Source organism: Dermacentor albipictus, unplaced genomic scaffold, assembly GCF_038994185.2.
Source record: "Dermacentor albipictus isolate Rhodes 1998 colony unplaced genomic scaffold, USDA_Dalb.pri_finalv2 scaffold_16, whole genome shotgun sequence".
Taxonomy (NCBI): Eukaryota; Metazoa; Arthropoda; class Arachnida; order Ixodida; family Ixodidae; genus Dermacentor; species Dermacentor albipictus.
In genome coordinates, this window is record NW_027225570.1 from 9,010,280 (window position 1) to 9,031,001 (window position 20,722).

General features: G+C 46.1%; 1 long non-coding RNA gene across 2 annotated transcripts in view; it reads right to left on the bottom strand.

Annotated features, from left to right (window-relative positions):
• LOC135901716 (uncharacterized) overlaps positions 1 to 18,059 on the bottom strand; it is a 31,909-nt gene extending 13,850 nt beyond the window's left edge. For both annotated transcript variants that reach the window (XR_010564240.1, XR_010564239.1), the window contains exons 1-2: positions 17,907 to 18,059; positions 14,595 to 14,891 (exon numbers count right to left, since the gene is read on the bottom strand). This is a non-coding gene — a long non-coding RNA (uncharacterized lncRNA). The remainder of the gene's footprint in view (positions 1 to 14,594; positions 14,892 to 17,906) is intronic.
• Positions 18,060 to 20,722: the final 2,663 nt, after the last annotated feature.

Sequence of the window (20,722 nt, forward strand, 5' to 3'; positions counted from 1 at the left end):
TGTCTTCCACAATTCTACACTATTCGCGTCGCGCACGCATGCAATCAGATTACACAAGGTTCTGTGACAGACAGCAGATGGAACCATCGATGACATTCCAGAAACTTTCGATACATGCAGGCGCGACCTGCGCTGTGCGATAACATTTGTTACGCGGTGAAACGTGGTCGGCGTATAAAGATAAACAAGTACACGTATCAATACCCCCCTATTAAAAAGCATCAACCCATTGCTGCAAACAAACGAAAGTAATCAACAAAAACACCCGTAGCAAAGAAACAACAAAAGAAGAAGTTCGTAAGCGTGCGTAAAATTGTTTAAGACGCACCACGTGGACCACTTCAAATCGTGCGCGGCGCCGCTATGAATGCGAAATGCCGTCTGGCACGACCTCATAGTCTAGTTCGCCAATACGTTGGCGAACTAGACTATGACTAGATGATGACTAGACTATACGCTTATAGTCGGACACAAAGAAAAGAAAAGAGACGGATAAAGAGAGAGATGCTGCCGTTTCTCCGGAAGGGCGAAGCAGTATTAGTGATAGCGAACTGCACTAACAATTTCACGATGGAAGATTACACTACCGAGAGACGCCAGATTCCTTGCGGTGCGAAGGGACTCGTGCTGTGAAATTGGCCTCCTACTCGTATAGGCTCGTATAAGGCCGTCACTTCAGTGAACAGTTCTTGGAGATCACACCAGGTCTCGTCAATTGTAAATGTTATTAAGGGTCGCGCACATACATTTATTTATATATATTGGGGTCCCAAAGATTGTCGCCCCCCCTTCACTCTCGGAAAACTGAAAACTTTCCGGCTGTGCCAAGAAGTGTGTCTGCGCGTTCATGATTATGATGTCTGCCCTATGGCACATACAGATCACGGGTGATTCTACCGGAAGCGGATGGTGCATATCTTGCGAATGCCTACTAGGACTTTCAGATGTTCACTGCCCGTTGATGCTGATTCTTATTTCTATACTATACCCACGTTGGCGGGTCGCTCAAGAAGGGTCTCCGCGCGTTGAATTTGTTGATTCTGATTTCCATAGAATTGCAAATACCCAAAGCGTGGGGCTAGACAAGAAGTGGAAGGCACGTATCAATTCAACGACGACTATCTCTGAGGTGGTGGCTACGCGTTGAGAACGGTTACGATTTCCGTGCTATGCACACCAACAACGGGGGGTCGGCCAAGCAGTGGTACGGTGCTTTTAAAGATGAACAAACGAAGAGATTCTAACATGCACGGATAGGCGAGAGCGCATGCGCGCGCTGGTTTCCTTTACGCATGCAAAGAGGCAGGCAGGAAATTGTCATACGATGAGCATTTCCTTACGCGATTCTCGAAAGCTTCGCTTCACTTAGATTGCGACATGCTCGTCGGACGTGCATAATTCTTCTTCTTCTGTAGATTACCTTCTCTTGATCGAGGTCTCAAGTGAACAATTTACCTAGAATTGAGGTGTTCTATATAACACGTTTTCACAATTGTGTCACACATTTTGAAGATAACTTTTTTGCTTCCATTTACAGTAAACTCGCTGTATAATGGATCTGTGGCAGCGATACTAGTTATCTCTGCTTGTCGGCTGCGAAGGAACTCAATTATCGGCAGCGTCAACTGCTGAGGAAATGAAAATAAAAAAAGAAGGTAAGCACACATCCCGTACCGATCCGCGTTTGTTTCGAGGCCATGCAACGGAGGGGAAGCCTTGCACGCGCCGCCGTCGGCTCACTCTCCGTGCCCCTCTCCAGAGCGAGACTGCCCAAAGAGGGAGGCTGTGGCGGGCCATCTGTTCGCGTCGCGGGAAGAAAATGGCTGTGCTGCCCTCCCCTGTCGGTGCGGCAGACCGCTTTCTCCTCCACGCGTTCTCCCTTTCTGAGACTCTCTCATTTCTTTTTTCGTTTTGTCTCCTCCATCCTTCCCTCGAACTTCTTCCCTCAGTTCCTGGTCGCGCGCCTCGAAAACCTTTTGTGCAGTATCTCGGCGGGGCATCCTTTGTTCGCCCTCTTTCCCGTACGCGCGTTTTTATTTTTTTTGTTTTTCTTACCGCCGCAACCCCTCCGGCCTTTTCTTTGCGTGATTCTGCACGTTTTGCTTTCTGTCCCTTTTGCCGCAACACTCTTTCTTTTTCGCTCCGCAACTTCCAGCACTCCGCGAAATTTTCGGCTTTGCGTTCCTTTTTTTTTTTAAATTGCCGGGCCGCGTGTCTTGTTGTGAGTTTTGCTCTTAATACTTACAATCGGGACTTCAACGAGTGTGTTCGTACGCTGGCGCACTCCCTGTCTCTCTCGGCTCGTCTCTCCCGCTGTGTATTTGCTTTGCCGGCACCAAGGTCCCGCCTGTATGCCTTCAGCAGCCGCTTCGCCGAGAAAGTGGACTTGAATGGGCGCGTGGTGTCTCGCCGTTTCGACATTTGGCTTCGGGGTCGAGGTGTCTGCCTCCGCGTGCAAACGTGCACCTATGTACGGTTACCTTCTTACTTTTTTTACTGTCGCCGGGGTTCTCCCAGGACACCCTTGGCACCTAGTCGAATCGGTCTCGTGCTTTCGCTACGTAGGCTTTTCTTTTGTGTAATTACTTACAATTGACCACACGACTCTAATTACCAAATGTCTGGATTTGTTACCGGCCGGAACATTTCGTTGTTCTTTTTAAATCCACTGCACTGGTACTGTTAGCGGCGTGCTAACAAGGTTACTAAGACGCTACTTCCTGCTGCCATGAATTCGTTCTAAATCCTCTAATGCCACTTTCACAAGGCTTTCTAGGAAATTTTTATTACACTGAACATATTAACGGCGCGACAACAATTGGCATTCTTGTGGCACAGCACGTCCAAGATCCTGCCTTGCATGCTGGAATTCCGCTTGCCAGTATTCGACTAGAGGATTATACCATTCGGCGCTTTTATTTATAGATTCTTTTTATAGGTGAGCAATAGTGCTTCAACTTTCTTTCTTTGAATGGCGCGCATAGGACGGGAAAGCCAAATTAAGGCACACACGAACAGTGCGAGCGCTATTTGCTCTTCAAATCATGCACCAACAAGCCCACAAATCTACGCTGACAAATTACATTGCTTTCTTTACCGTCCACTGAATCATTAAAACATCGGTGAGTACAGTCAATAGCATTAACTGCCATGAATTTGTTTGCCACGAATCATCAGTCACTTTCACAACGTATTCTACGAGCTCTGTATTACATTGGATCTCAATGACACGGCAAACAATGAATATGCATATAAAGTAACCATGAAACTAGAAAACAAGAAATGGAAAATCTATGAAAAAAAATTTAACAAATCTGATAAAAAAATTAACTCAAATGAGTGTGCGGCACACATGTCGGCGCTGAACGCATCAATATTCTCACTCCACGAAGCGTCGTCATGTGCAAAGAAACCAGCCTAGACCGGCCAGGCAGCCAGAGCCCGGTAGTACAGCGAGGGAATATTTGCACTTTAACTGGCACGCGGCACCTTGTTGTCTTTCCTTTGACAATGTTTTATTAGGGTTGCATTCGTATATTTACCCCGATTGACGCTTGTTGTAATTTCCCTATTTAAATGTGTGCCAATTTCAAGCGGCGCCTTTCTTTTCGTGTAACTTCGCTGTGAACCGTGCTTACGTTACGATCATTACTTTGCCTCCATGAACTTCATAACAGAGATTACGTAATACTAAATACACTTTACGCTGCCGATCAATCGAACTTTCATTCCATGCCTTTGGTTTTATCCTTTGGTTTTAAGTGGTGCAGCGTTGGCGTAGAGGTAGAACACCCGCCTGGCGTGCAAGAGGTCCCTGGTACGAATCCCGGTGCCGCGTAATTTTCCACCGGATTAAAAAAAAATCCGCGTCTTGATAAAATTGGATAAACAGGCCTGGAGTGTGGCCTGATCCCGGTGACCAGAACCGGTAACGCACTTCCTTGCCAGAGCAGGATTGGCCACCCTGGGGCAGCACATCGCCACAACCTCCTATATGAATAAACAATCAAACCCCGGCCCTCAATCCCCAGCAGCTGCGAAGCAACTGGCCACGGCGCCGGTCAGACCTGCGACGCAGTAGAGGGTGCTAAGAATCCCTGGCTCCGGAAAGGCCGCCGTTGGAATATGAACCTGGCAACGTTTAACGCTAGAACGTCATCTAGTGAGGCGAGTCTACCAGTGCTATTGGAGGAATTAGAGAGCAGTAAATGAGATATAATAGGGCTCAGTGAAGTTAGGAGGCCAAAAGAAACATGTACAGTGCTCAAAAGCGGGAACGTCCTGTGCTACCAGAGCTTAGCGGAGAGACGAGAACTAGGAGTCGGATTCCTGATTAATAAGAATATAGCTGGTAACATGCAGGAATTCTATAGCATTAACGAGAGGGTGGCAGGTCTTGTTGTGAAACTTAATAAGAGGAACAAAATGAAGGTTGTACAGGTCTACGCCCCTACATCCTTTCATGATGACCAGGAAGTCGAAAGCTTCTATGAAGACGTGGAATCGGCGATGGGTAAAGTCAAAACGAAATACACTATACTGATAGGCGACTTCAATGCCAAGGTAGGCAAGAAGCAGGCGGGAGACAAGGCAGTGAGGGATAATGGTATAGGCACTGGGAATAGCAGGGGAGAGTTATTAGTAGAGTTTGCAGAACAGAATAAAATGCGGCTAATGAATACCTTCTTCCGCAAGCGGGATAGCCGAAGGTAGACGTGGAGGAGCCCGAACGGCGAGACTAAAAATGAAATAGAGTTCATACTCTGCACTAACCCTCGCATCATACAATATGTGGACGTGCTCAGCAAGATGCGCTGCAGTCACCATAGGATGGTACGAACTCAAATTAGCCTAGACCTGCGGAGGGAACGGGAGAAACTGGTACATAAGAATCAAATAAATGAGTTAGCGGTAAGAGGGAAAATAGAGGAATTCCAGATCAAGCTGCAGAACAGGTATTCGGCTTTAACTCAGAAAGAGGACATTAGTGTTAAAGCAATGAACGACAATCTTGTGGGCAACATTAAGGAGTGTGCAATAGAAGTCAGTGGTAATTCCGTTAGACAGGATACCAGTAAGCTATCGCAGGAGACGAAACATCTGATCAAGGAACGCGAATGTATGAAAGCCTCTAACCCTACAGCTAGAATAGAACTGGCAGAACTTTTGAAGTTAATCAACAAGCGTAAGCTAGCTGACATAAGGAAGTATAATATGGATAGAACTGAACATGCTCTCAGGAACGGAGGAAGCCTAAAAGCAGTGAAGAAGAAACTAGGAATTGGCAAGAATCAGATATATGTGTTAAGAGACAAAGCCGGCAATATCATTACTAATATGGATGAGATAGTTCAAGTGGCTGAGGAGTTCTATAAAGACGTATACAGTCCCAGTGACTACCACGACGATAATGGAAGAGAGACTAGCTTAGAGGAATTCGAAATCCCACAGGTAACGCCGGAAAAAGTAAAGAAAGCCTTGGGAGCTATACAAAGGCGGAAGGCAGCTGGGGAGGATCAGGTAACATCAGATTTGTTGAAGGATGGTGGGCAGATTGTTCTAGAGAAAGTGGCCACCCTCTATACGAAACGCCTCATGACCTCGAGGGTACCGGAATCTTCGAAGAACGCTAACATAATCCTAATCCATAAGAAAGCGGACGCCAAAGACTTGAAAAATTATAGACCGATCAGCTTACTGTCCGTTGTCCAGAAAGTATTTACTAAGGTAATTGCAAATAGAATTTAGGAACACCTTAGACTTCCGTCAACCAAAGGACCAGGCAGGATTCCGTAAAGGCTACTCAACAATAGACCATATTCACACTATCAATCAGGTGATAGCAAAATGTGCGGAATATAACCAACCTTTATATATAGCTTTCATTGATTACGAGAAAGCGTTTGATTCAGTCGAAACCTCAGCAGTCATGGAGGCATTACGGAATCAGGGTGTAGACGAGCCGTATGTAAATATGCTGAAAGATATCTATAGCGGCTCCACAGCCACCGTACTCCTCCATAAAGAAAGCAACAAAATCCCAATAAAGAAAGGCGTCAGGCAGGGAGATACGATCTCTCCAGTGCAATTCACAGCGTCTTTACAGGAGGTATTCAGAGACCTGGATTGGGAATAATTGGGGATAAAAATAATGGAGAATACCTTAGTAACTTGCGATTCGCTGATGATATTGCTTCGCTTAGTAACTCAGGGGAACAACTGCAATGCATGCTGACTGACCTGGAGAGGCAAAGCCGAAGGGTGGGTCTAAAAATTAATCTGCAGAAAACTAAAGTAATGTCTAACAGTCTCGGAAGGGAACAGCAGTTTACGACAGGTAGTGAGGCACTGGAAGTGGTAAGGGAATAGATCTATTTAGGACAGGTAGTGACTGTGGATGCGGATGATGAGACTGAAATAATCAGAAGAATGAGAATGGGCTGGAATGCGTTTGGGAGGCATTCTCAGATCATGAACAGCAGGTTGTGTTATCCCTCACGAGAAAAGTGTATAACATCTGTGTCTTACCAGTACTCACGTACGGGGCAGAAACCTGGAGGCTCACGAAAAGGGTTCTACTTAAATTGAGGACGGCGCAACGAGCTATGGAATGAAGAATGATGGGTGTAATGTTAAGAGATAAGAAAAGAGCAGATTGGATGAGGGAACAAACGCGAGTTAATGATATCTTAGTTGAAATCAAGAAAAAGAAATGGTTGCAACAGAATTGCTTGTTGGCCTAGTTGGTGCTTGCTAAAAGACATGCACAGTTCAAGTTAACCACAGTTCCCTGGCTGTTGGCGCTTGCTAAAAGACATGCAAGTTCAGTTAAGCACAGTTCCCTGACTCTTTCGTGACCTCAGTCACTGAAAGCCTTTTACGGAAAGGTAAAGGTATTAGCGCCACAAGGGAGGAAGAAGGAGCCAGAACCATAAGACCTGAAGTGATTTCTTATGTTCATAAGGTCTCCCATAACCTCAAGAAAGTGGCAGGCCGGTATGGTGTACCCATTGCCTCTTCTGCTCCCGTAAAACAGGGTCGACTCTGTTCGAAAACCACACGCGAGGAGACCGGTTCGCAAGGCTGTGGCAAGAAGCATAGCACGTACTACGGGAGATGCGCTACAGGCGTGGTGTACGAAATTCCCCTTGAGTGCGGCAAGTCCTATATAGGAGAGACTGGACGCTGCATAAATGAATGAACCAGGGAACACGAACTAAACCTAATGAAAGATGGCGTGGCACATTTGCCGGCGCACTGCAAGGCCTGCATCCGCAAACCGCGGCTTTCTGAGATAAGGATTCTTGGCAGAAGTAGATTTCCAACAGCACGTGAGCTGATGGAAGCCTGCTATATAAAAGTGAAAGGAACAAATTGCAATAGTGATACATCTATCGTGCTCTATAAATCAGAAACTAGATTTATTGACCGCTGGGTAACGTAGATCTGTGAACAGCCAGCGCACGCGTGTATGTATGTATATATATATTCTTGGGTCACAACCCAAAATAAATCAGTTGGAAGTGCCGCCTGTGTTGTCTTTATGTGTCTTCCTTTTGTGAGTGTTCAATTGCGGCAAAAACATGTCTTTTAAAAGAAATTGGCATGGGCAGGACACGTGATGAGGAGGGAGGATAACCGATGGTCATTAAGAGTTACGGCATGGATTCCAAGGGAAGGGAAACGTAGCAGAGGGCGGCCGAAAGTTAGGTGGGCGGATGAGATTAAGAAGTTCGCTGGGACAACATGACCACAATTAGTACATGGCCTGGGTAGTTGGAGAAGTATGCGAGAGGCCTTTGCCCTGCAGTGGGCGTAACCAGGCTGATGATGCTCCTTCAGAACACGTTTCCGCTTGCGCTGCTTCTCTTTTTTCGCAGGACCATTCAATTACAATGCACGATCAAAGAGAGCACATTAAGTAATCGAGATCTGTATTTTCCATATGAATAGCAGTCACTGACCATTGGTCTTCATGCGTGGTTCCACCACCCGTGAGTGCTACATGGCAGTAAGCCATGGGCTGGGATGGAACTTAGGTCGCATTAAACTTGTGACCTCTTGTGCCTATTATTTTTTTTTCTCGGTGCAGAAAATTAGGTTCACTGCAGGCCTAATTTTCCTATGGCAGATGTAGTGCCTTCGTGTTTCGGACTGGGACAGCGCCACGCCCCGAGATCGGCCCCTCTAGATCAGCCAGCGGTTCCCTCAGTGCAGCTCTATAGACCGTGATTGTTCGTAGAAAGAGAATAAATAGTGTTACATCCACAAGGTTTCCTTTTTTTTCACGCACGAATCACATCAATATTTTTCTTAGAACTCGTTGCGTACTCATATGTGGAGCTGTCTGTAGCTCTGTGGGCGGGATTCGTAGGATGAGTGCGCTGGATGGCAAACTGCGACGACATTTTCTGCCTCGACGACATGCCGCAGCTCGCAAAATCTTGTTTCAGATAAAGCAGTTATCAGATATCGAAATACGCAAGTGAAGAAAATTCTGCGGAAGATGGTTAAGCCATTTTCTGTGAGCATAATGAGCCTGAGGCTAATTATGCTCACATAAGCACGTCCACGCTGGCTTTCCTCGATCAGTAACATAGCCCAACCTGCATTATGCGCTAGAAAAGTCGCAACGTCTGCTGTGTGGTCGGCCTGCGGCGCCACTGGGCCATCGACGCACTGCCGGGTCATCTTCCGAACCGAGCCTCGCGCTATCTCGGCAGAACACGACCTCAACTAGAAAGAAAGAAAGGAGGATACGTGTTGTCCGTATACTGGTACACTACAACGGCATTGCAGTGCACGAACAGAGAAGGAACCACGGAACACTGGAGAAATACCGGGGTGCCTCCTGCATGATTGCTTCTGCGTTGCTTTATTAGGTTTTGGATTTTTTCCGAGGACAGGAGCTATTTGCCCGCGTTCTTTTCGTCCAAGACTGGTAACACGAATGAAAGTTGTTGAGGCAGCGACAGATAGCTCTTTTTACAAAGTACTATACATACTATACCACATATACTATATATACAGGGTGTCTCAACTATCTTGCACTAAGATTGAAAAAAAAAGATGCAAATGCCACGTGGCTAGACAGAAGCAACCCTATCTGTTTTCCCGAGGCACTGTGCGAATACAAGCAATTTTACGTGTATTCGTGAGCTTCTTTCATGTTCGGACAAACGCTTTTATGTAGCACGTATTGAGCAACAGAAAGCTGAATCTGCAGTTTTTCATGTCGCTCAATAATTTTCTCATTGACACTTTTAATATAATTTTAATATTTGAGAAGTCGTATAATTAAGACTAATTATGAACTTAGGCGCAATGCGCAAAGATAATCTGAGTATCTCCTAGCGAATGCAAACGGCATTACCTTGGTTCTGTCTAGCTATATGGCATTCGCATATTTTTAAACTCTGGCTAAACTTAGCTTGGACCCCCTGTTTACTGTACTATATGCATTACGGAGAAAGCCACACTATGTTTAGGGATATGTCTAACTTCATAATTATTTCAGAACGACTAATTCTGCTCGGAAGCTTTAAATTTATAGAAAATGTGTCACTGAGACAGTCGCAAAGCGCTGATGCCAATTCGGAACACCTTTACCTTAGTGCTCAGTATGTTTAAGGCATATTTTAGATAATACGGAAGTATAAAAATACAGTAAAGGGATAGCATGCTCGCCCACCCAGATGGCACTGCTCACAAATGTGCCGCGCATAAACTAAGAGTGCTTTCAACCAAATGGACTGCAGTTGATGAGGTTGCAGAGCGGGAGACATTTCAAGTTGTTCAGCCTGCTTACCGCAGAAGAGGATAGAAAACTGGTGAATCTGGTATTGGTTCATGTTTAATAATAAGCAGCGCACTGAAAACTAAGACGAATGAAGCCGTAGACAGAGCACAACCACGAACTATTAACTTAAAAAATTTATTGAGGTAACAAGTTATTACACATTGTCCCACCCTTCCAGTTGACAATCAGCGCTTGTGTTTATGCCTTCCTTCGTTTTCAGGGAGCGGCAGTTAATAGCATTTCTCATCGTTGTTATCATCGTAGTTTATGTCCACGAATTAATCCTGAATTTCACGGATTTCAAAACTTGTGGCACTTGCTGCGCAAGATTGTCAGCAAAACGTCTTTATATTCGTGTGATTCAGTACACTCTTAGGCAAAGGTACATCCCTTTGGGGTGTATCTCTGGCACACAACGATAATGGTCATCTGCCTCGCTTGCGTTTCCTTTCATGAAAACGCCGCGCCCGCTACGTTCCTGTCGGGAATGCTATGTCATGCTGATAACGCGCATGCCGTTCGTTACTGGGAAGTACCGGGCTCTCCGCGTTTAAGAAAGGAAATGCGGACAAGACAGATGACGATTCTCGTTGCGTCGAAAAAAGGTGTAATTTCGCTTAAGAGTGTAGTGATACCACGGCTAAGTTACATTGGCACACCGTATACGGGCGTGCGTGTATGTTCCGATACCTGCTCATGGGCAAATCAGGGGTGCACGAGAAGCTTGCTGCGGTTCCATCGTGGGCAGATATTATTGCTTTCTAAACTTTCATTAGTTCATTGTTTCTTTGTTTTTGTTTGTCTGGTTCCGCTACCTGTGCCTTTCGCGAGAAACTACCGCATCCAGTGCAGAAGATTTCAGCATACGCATCGAAGAACTTTTGTTTATAGCCACACGACACGGAAACATCGTGAGCGCACACTTTCATTTCATTTCATTTATTGTACCTTCAAGGCCCGAAGGCGTTACAGAAGGGAGTGGAACTAAATGAGCATGTGCAGATAACAGGGTATAATAATAACAAGAAAAAAAATTAGAAACTGCGGATTAACAATAGTAGTTCTAAAACCAGATGTATCGGTTGTATTAACAATTGAGGCCGGCAGATGATTCCATTCATTGGTAGTTTTAGGAATAATGAATAAAAAAATAGGTTCGTCCGACAGTGTGGAACGCTCAATTTTTGCCGATGGTCAGTACGAGATGATATATATGCAGTTTCGGACAAAAGTTCACTTTTGAATTCCGGATTGTAATATTAAATTTTGTGCAGCAGTGATAAGCGTGCTAACTTCCTACGGGATGAGAGGAGAGGGAGGTTTAAAGTAGCCTTCATAGATGTTACGCTTGATGTCCGTGAATAGTTAGTAAGAATGAAACGCGCGCTATGATTTTGGTATAGATTCTATTGCATTTGTTAAGTAATCCAAGCCAGTGTCCCATACAGAAGAGGCATATACAAGCTTAGGAGGTATTAGTGTTTTGTATAGAAGTAGCTTTAAGTCAGCGGGTGCCATAGAGAAATTGCGACGGAGGTAACCAAGCATACGGGTAGCTATATTAGTGAGTGATGTGGTTTATGCGTGTTTGCCAGGAAAAATTAGATATTATGTGGACGCCTAAGTATTTATAGGAACTGACTTCTTCGAGTACAGAGTTCTTCAAATGATAGTTAGATACGTTAGACGAAGCAGTATTGCGGGAAATCCTCATTAGTTTGCACTTTTGGCTGTTAAGTCGCATTTTCCAAGTGTCGCACCAGTTAGTTACCATGTCTAGAATTTGATGATATAACTCTGTAAATGACACAATCGCCTGCAAATAACCTCATGGAGGACGCTACACAGTCAGTCAAATCATTAATATAAATGTGAAAAAGCAAGGGTCCGAGAACGGAACCTTGCGGCACCCCGGAACTGACAGGACAACGTGAAGAGTCAAAATTGTTAGCTGAGACAAATTGTGTTCTATTGGATAAAAAGTGTTCAATTCATGAGATAATGTTACGGTCAATGTTAAGTGTATTTAATTTTAGATAAAGTAATTGGTGAGAGACGAGATCAAATGCTTTAGAAAAGTCTAAGAAAATGGTGTCAATGTGAAGTCCATTATCCAACGCGGCACAGATGTCATGTGTAAATGAAATAGGTTGAGTGTCACAGGAAAACGATTTACGGAACCCATGCTGACGAGATGAAAAACATGAATTTGTTTCTAGGAAGTTGATGAGATTAGAGTATATTATATGCTCTAAAATTTTGTATGGCACACTTGTTAGAGAAATTGGCCTGTAATTTAAAGGTGAATGCACGTCGCCAGACTTAAATAATGGAATCACCTTGCCGACATTAAAGTCCTTTGGTAATGAGCACGACAGAATAGATTGCGAAAAAATGTTGCATAAAATTATGGATGTGTGCACTTCGGTATTTTTCAAAAATTTAGAGTTAATATCGTCTATTCCTGACGATGACGAAATCTTTAACTTACGATTCAAGTTCACGACACCACCGTAATCAATTAACAAGGGCTCCATCTGAGGAACATTCATCTTAGCAACTTCAGGTAGAGAGGCACAGGGCAACACGTTATTGAAAAATGATTTAGAAAGCACTTCATTGAGTACAGAACAACAACATTCTTGTGGAACAACAGCACCATCTACATCAGTTAATGACATTGTGTTACCTTCGGAACCCTTGACAGTTTTCCTAATTTTTTTAGTATTTTCAGTCAGCAGAGATGGAAGTGTATTGTAAAAGAAAACGCGTTTAGCTTCTTTGACTGCGTTTTTAAACAGTGAAGCAACCTGCTGATACGCACGCCAGCTAACAATTGTTTTCCGTTTTTTAGTTCGGTGAAGCAGCCGCTTCTTCCTGTTCAAGATACGTTTTAGGGATGCATTAAACCACACGGCTCGATGGTTACACCGGACAACTCGGAGGGGTACGTATTTTCGTACTAATTCATTAACTTTATTTTTAAACAGTGACCAGTTCTCTTCAACCCTCCGAGTGTAAAAGTCCGGAATATATTCTTCTACAAAATCTTCAAGTTGCGTGTTCATTGATGCGTAATCGGTTTTACTGTAGTCTCGAATGTATTTTTGTTTGCTATTGGGACGGTTGACATTTTCGCTAAGCTGGAAATGAATAAAACAATGATCGCTAAGCCCTGGTAAAATACTTGAAGTATTGACAAGATCCGGAGCGGTAGTCAAAACTAAGTCAAGGATGTTAGTACTCGTTGCTGTAGTTCGAATTGGTTGAGTAATGAGCTGAGTAAGATGGAAATCACAACACAAATCGAGAAATGCCTTGCTATCACTGGAGGAGTCGGATGCAGTTGGCACAGGATAAAACCAGTTTATGTTGGGGTAATTGAAATCGCCCATTAGGAAAATGGATGAGTGTGGAAACCTTGTTAGGATGGTATTAAGCAGGTCACGAGGTTCAGCGCAAAACGTAGAGGAAGCGCTCGGTGGCCTATAACATGCGCAAAAAATAACATCGCGGTGGTTTATTCTAATTCCTGCGCAAACTGCTTCTAAACCGGAAGAAAGAGGAATGCCAAGTGAATTGAGCCTGTCGGCCACTGCGATAAGCACACCACCACCTAATCTGGAACCATGGTCACACCGATAGATACAATATTATTGTTGGCATTCGAATACTTCTTTGTTCGATATTTTTGACGATAGCCAGGTCTCTGTCAAAGTGACAATGACGGGGCAGTGCATGTATCGATTAAGGAAGATATGTCATCACGTTTATTTACAACGCTATGAATGTTAGAAAAGAGCAGATTAATATCAGGTGCAAGGCGGTGTGCGTTCGAGTTTAGCTATGCCGGAGATGTGTCATGCGCAGAAGATCGAACAGCGGCTTGAGAAGGATGCAAGGATGATTCATCAGCCTCGATTCCGGACTCGATCTCACAGACACTGTTAGTAGATGGGTGGTACATATAAGCCTTCTTTCTAATTATCAATTTATTGTAGCATACTGAAAATTGTTCACCGCTAGCTTTTCCAACCTCGATTAGTTTTTTGCTGGCTGTGCAGGTGGAAATGCAGAAATCTTCACTTACAGTGATACCTGTCATTCTCATTTGGGATTTTGAGGAAAATATTTCGCTTTTTTTTTTAACTAGTGAACTTAGTTATTATCGGACGACATTTATTTGGCGAAAGCTTTCCCAGTCTGTGGGCACGAGATATTGCCTCATTCGACAGTTCCATGTTGAGCGCTGAAGAAATTATGTCCCGAACTTTTTTTCAGAAGCAGCCCACATTTCTGTCCGGTCATCAGCGACGCCATAAAATATCAAATTATCGCGCCTTGACCGATCTACGAAATCATTGAAACAACTGTAAATGCAAGCCGTCTCCCTAGGCACAGCATCAGTCACTGCTCGGGCAACTTCCACCTCGGCACAGTTTTCCGATGCTTCTAATTTTTCTTCAACAGCTGTCAACCTGTCATTTAAATCTGTCATTTGCTTTTCCAGATTCATCTGAATTTCCTTTACTGTATAAAGTTCTGAGAGCACCTCTGCATGATTTTTGTCTATTTTAGCAGTAAGTGTCTTCATCAAAGAAAGAAGTTCGTTAGAAGTTTTGCTAGGTTCCTCCTTTGGAAGCCCGGGATTCATTTAGACATCGCCTCCCAAAAGCAAAAGTTTCATCACATAAGCACAGTCACAAACAATGCTAAACATGGCGTGTGGGCATGGAAAGAGCAGCAAGCTAGTACCGCTAGAGCGTTTACACTGCAAAGAAGGGCCAGGACTGACCTGCATCGAGAAGCAAAGATAGATTTGGAGCGCCCGCATCGTAGCCGCTCTTTCCTGCTCACTGAAGACGAACGATGAGAGCCCGGTCTTTAAAGGCTGTTGATCCGATGATGTCAGGGACGATGGCGATGCCGGATCCATGGGAAAAGAGGTGGCGGTCCAAGCGTTGTCCTTCGATGTGGCCGGGCAACATTGTTCTGGCTGCAGCACTGGGCTGCGCAGGGGTAAGCGGCAACAAATGTCTGATGACGCATCAGGCTGTGGTTGTCGCTCGCCGGGGACGCACATCGATACCATCTGCATCGAGAAGCAAAGATAGATTTGGAACGCCCGCATCGTAGCCGCTCTTTCCTGCCCACTCTGATGAAGCATATATTATTATTTTTACACATATTTTAATCAGGTTAGTAACACCTGTTACATCTTTGAAACATGTTGAGATATTGCTGGGTTGTCTGTCCCTTATATTTGGTTTGGTTATTCTTGCCGTTTTATACGTTTCAGAAGCACGCTTGCTTCCACAACCAAAAAAGAAAAAAAATTAAATTATGGGGTTTTACATGCCAAAACCACTTTCTGATTAGAGGCACGCCGTAGTGGAGGACTCCGGAAATTGCGACCACCTGAGGCTCTTTAACGTGCGCCTAAATCCAAGCACACGGCTGTTTTCGCATTTCGCCCCAATCGAAATGCGGCCGCCGTGGCCGGGATTCGATCCCGCTTCCTCGTGCTCAGCAGCCTTGCTTGCACAATCAGTGCGCTGCTCTTGGCCGTTAACTAAGAACGGAGGAACTGCTGCGCTCTCCAATATAATAAATTTGCCAGATAAGGTTATAACTAATTTTCTCGACAAGCTTAGCTAGCCAAAGACTCCCTCGGCACGTAATGGGTAGTTAGCGCATTTCAATGTGCTGTTCTGTAGTGTACGCAACAAACGTCACAGGTGAATAGTTTATGGGGTCGGAGACGCTGCGAAAGAAGTGGCCCTTCGCACCTTTCATCACGTTCGCGTCAATGCGGTGAACAATGCGACGAAATCGCCGCGCACTGTACGCGGGCTGCAACTGGTGCGCCACGTTCGCGTGCTGCCACTGACGGCGTTCCCTTCTTGGATGACGGCAGGGCAAGTACCGGCAGCGATCGGCAGCCAATTTACAAGCCTCCACGCGTCCCCCACCCCCCATTCACCCCTCGCGTCCCCCTCGCCGACGCGCTGCGCGTCAATCGCGCGCGCGCACAAGAAAGGCCCAAAAGAGGCAGAACCGCACCACTTGCACCCGCGCGCACCACTCTTCAATGGCTTTTGCGTCGCCATCTGGACTCTCCGGCGGCACGCGAATGCTTTCCCCCAGTCTGTTCTTTGCTGAACCCGACAACAGTGTCGCCCCCTCCCCCACGAGGAGACGGCCGCTCTGGGGACAAGGCCTCCTGCGGTCGTTGAACCCCACGGCGCCACGCAAACACCAACAGCAGCCGTGTTGGCTTTTCTTCCACACATCGGCCAAGTCGCCGTCATCGTCGTCTGCTCCCCAGTGTGCACTGCAAAGACTGCGAGTCCGCACGCGTTTCGTCGCCGTCGTCTGCTCGCGAACCCACCCCTCTCCGCACAACGCACGATGGAGCACGTCTGCCAGCGTAGTCCAGCTGGAGCCCTCTTCTCGGCCATCCAGTTTTATGTGCCGCATTTATTTCTCCCTGAATTCTTCATCTGATTTACTGCGAGTTTTGGCTTCTCGCTGAAGCCTAAGATATGAAGGCATTTGCTTTCATGCGAGGAAACGTCTGGTTCAGGCTAAAAAAATGTAATTTGAAGGCGTGTCCTCTCTCGCTGAGAAAGCACCAAATAAGGCACCTAAGTTGCTAGCAATTTTCTTCAGACCATTGACGTCGACTGCTATACAACCTATCACACTAAGACGTAGGAAGTGAGCTAGACTGTTGTAGCTGGGATTTTTTTCTTTGCAGTCCCTTTTCAATATAAACCGTTCAAGATGTTTATATTAACAATTTTACCTTTCGTGTCGTGCAAAATTAACCTCCCCACCCCAATATCCCAAAAGATGTAGAATGTACACAAAAATTTCACGAGATCTCAACAATTTGCACTCCTTCACCATGCCACTGATGTACAAATCAATTGGTATTGCCCACTACGATACCTTTATTTAAAGTATGCACAAAAAAGTAACTCTTCATCAAACAGCCGGTAAAAATGAACCCGAGAATTGAGCCGTTGTTATTGTGAGTGTAATGCGCGGCGATGATTGTCGCAGGAACAAATTTTCATTCCACGATTTTATTTCTCCCCCTATTTGCGTGATTCCACGGACCCATGGCCAAAATAGATGAAAAACACTGGCAGCATGACGTGCTCGCTAAATGCCAGCCATGTCGGTAAACAAATTAAAAAATGCAATAGGCGAAGTACGCAGCATAAGGATTTAAAGCAACAGTGCGATGCGGAAAATGCTCTTTGGTGCAAAGCAATTGCCACACAATTCGTGTAAGCAGAACAATAAAACACTAAGAAAAATGCACTCCATGGAAAAGTGCAGGGAAGGAAAAAATTCACAGGTGATTGCAATACTCCTAATGCAAATTTTTAACGCAACTGTTCAGGTGTTGTGAATTCGCGATATGCTGTGGGAAAGCTTTTGATTCTGCGCGACAAATCGGCGTCGGCGCTGAGCTTCTGGCTGGGCCACTCGTTTAGCAAAAGCGGCCGGCGAATCATTGTTTGCATCGCTCATTGTTCCGAAAGAAAGCGTGAATATCGGAAGAGCCAAGTCTTCCTATCTAGCGGCGGCGGCGCAGGCGAAGTAGCGCATGCACAGTGGGTCCGAAGCCAGCGCTTTTGTTTCCATACATGATATCGGTGCACGCGCTCGCCGTCTCGTGCGGCACTCCACTTTCCTCCTCACCCTTCCGCCATACTTCACTCTGCCGCATTCCTCCTCATGCTTCCGCTGTACCCTCCTCCTCCGCTTTCCTCCTCGCGCTCTCCTTGCTGTAGCAGTCTTTAAACGTTGTTCAAAAAAAGTCATTCTTGAATTGCGCGCGGAGAGCTCTACAGTGATGCGCATCTGCCCGGCTAGCAGCTCCACCAGCATAGTTTCTACCTACTTATCTGAGCCTAGATTAGTTTCGATATCAGCCGAAAGTAGCAGCAAAGTTCTCGGGGAATGCAGCAAGCAGGGAAGATACACACAAAGTGCTGAGGGCCTGGTAGCTGCAACAGAAAGCGGTCATCGCTCCAATAACATTTGAACGAAACTGTGGGGCCTACATTCAAAAAGAAGCACGAGTGCTTACAAAAACCACTTGTCATGCCGCTGCCGGATCCACTGAAGAGGATTGGCCGGAGCGACGGCTTTATAGCCTGTCGTGTCCATGTAGCTGTCGTTCGAGTGCTGTGCCATGCACAGTCCAGTGAAGTATATCCAGCGTTGGTCGAAGGTTGTGACGCATTGCTGCCTGCCAAGTAGAGGGCTTTATAGAATATAGGCCCATCGATGGTGCAGTTGTGAATCACGTTCGAAAAAGGAGAATTGTTCAGGAAGTAGGTGCCAGCGATACTGGCGGCTATCTGCAAAAACAAGCACACAGCTTGCAAAAACCGCTTGGCATGCCACTGCCAGACCCACTGAACTCATCGTTTTGATGTTGGCGCAGCCGCTGTTGATCATTGATCAGCTCGAGGTTTTATCTGAAGATGTGGCTTACCTGAAGATATCCTTTTGCATTAGCTGAAGAAGCATACAACGGCCAGTTCCCACCTTTTCAAATTTCTTGGAGGGAAAACGTGGGGTACGTCAGTGCACGCGATGTTACAACTCTAAAGGACGCTCTTTTTCGGGTAGCTGAGGTACAGCTCACCTGTTATGAGCAATACCTGAGGAAGTAACATATGCACAATCGAGAGTGCTCAGGCGCAGGCACTCAGGGTTTGTCTTGCATTTCCGCGCTGCATATCAACAACGAAGACAATAGCGGTTGCCTAAGATTACGCAGACACAACTCATATGACATTGAAAGTGCTCAGAGCACACATCCAGGACGTCGACCCTTTCTACAGCTTCGCCGCGCTGCCGAAAGACCGGCCCAGTGCCTCCTTTTGCCAGGAGGTATCCGCGTACCGTAACTGCCTCCCTAGAGATTATACTCCTGCTGAGAGGCTCCTGGCACCTCCTTGGTGTTTGGCTGTATCGCCCACAAGTTCGACTGTCGGTACCGGGAATTCGAACGAAAGCAGGAATTTCATCACCAGCTCTCAAGCAGCTATCTCTACTCATGCTGCACGAGATATACAAGAACCATCTTCACATTTACACCGATGACTCGACAACTGCGGACGAATCGGCAGGAGCTGCGATCTTTCCAGAAAGAAACCGTGACTATTCAGTTTAAAACTTCTCACCGGTCAACGTCGACTGCTGCGGAGCTTGCTGCGATTCGCAGCGCACTTCGCAAGATCCATGAAGATCTACGACGAAGATGGAGCATATTCACCGATTCGAAGGCAGTTGTGCATTGTTTGCTATCCGCTCTAAGTCGAGGACCAAATGACCAACTTGTGCTGGTAATAAGGCAGCTTCATCACGAGCCAGCAGAGAAAGGGCATGACATCTCTTTTCAGTGGCTTTCAGGCCAATGCGGTATCGTGGGCAACAAAACGCTGAGAGAGCTGCCAGGACGGCTCTCGAAAATGGTGTGAAGAAACCCATGCCGCTGCCAAGAACTGATGAAGCAATAAAGCTGCGCATACTAGCGGGTGATGACACACGATGCATGTGGAACACGCCAGGTTTCCGACATACTCGACTGCACCGAGTGGACATATCTTTCCGCCTACGCACTTAATCTGTACTATTCCAAATCGAGACAACTGTCATTGGTCGACTGTGGCTTCGAGTGTCTTTCACGAGTGCATTTGCTTGCCGTGTCGGAACGGCTTACAATGCTGCCTGTGATAGTTGCAACGGCGAAGAAATAACGAAACATATCCTCTGTCACTGTCCTCGCAACAGCTACCAGAGAAAGTCGCTCGTGACGGCGTTGACGCGCCTCGATGACCGGCCGCTTTCTCAGCAGACGATCTTGGAGTGCCGGCTGATGCGATCTTCACACCAGAAGGCGATGAAGGCGCTAGTGAGGTTCCTCTGGTCAAGCGACCTTCTTGAACGACTGTGGCACTCTTAGGGGGGGCAGGGGTACTGTGTGAGTGTCAAACTAGTGGACATGTCCATTTCGCCTGCGGCTGAACTGCTGATTGGCTGGGCGTGATTGTCTATTTCGGACGCGCACCCAGCCCAGCCAATCAGAACTTCAGCCGTGGGCGAAATGGGCATGTCCACTATACTCGCGGACAGTTTTCTCTGGCAATGAAGGGAAAGCTACGGCGCGTGGCTACTGCACATGTGTTATGGCGTCAGGGAGCCCGCCAGTGTTTGACAGTGCTTTTGGTTGCTCGGAATAGACGCTGAGTAGACGCAGCTACACGTGCGCCGGTTTCGCGTTTGCCCAGACGTGGAAGCAAAAAACCGCAATATAAGCGAAATTTTACATTCAGTCGTCTGTTTTATATTGTTGAACTGTTGCTAATAAGGCGCTTATGCTTTCTCTTCCCCTGCTGAACCTAACGTGGCTTAAAACATGGGACTCTTTTCAAAAGCATTCTCAATTCTGCGCACTTTGCCTCCGTGACTTTTCCTTCATTGCCACAGAAGTTGTGCGCGAGTATAGGCGAACACTGACAGATTACTCCCTCTGCGTTTCTTCGTCTGCTTGTATGTGTGTGTTGCTGCGCGCGTTCCATCAATGCTTCGCTGGTCATGTGTTTAGTGTCATGCTTCGCTGCGCGCCAACAGCGTTCGCTCCCGCGAGCACGCACGTGACGCTCCTCGCGATGGGTTGCAAATAAAGAACCCGAAAAGAACAAGAAAGCTGAAAAAAATATCTAAAACAGCGCATTAGCAGCCGTATACCACAGTGTGATTATTGAATTAAAAGTTGTTTCATTCTATGCATAGCCTATATAAAAGACAGTTGCGCGCAATTACGGTAAAAAGACATCGAACTATATCCGAGTGCGAACGAAGCCACTGCAACAAGTCTCTCTAGCATCCACA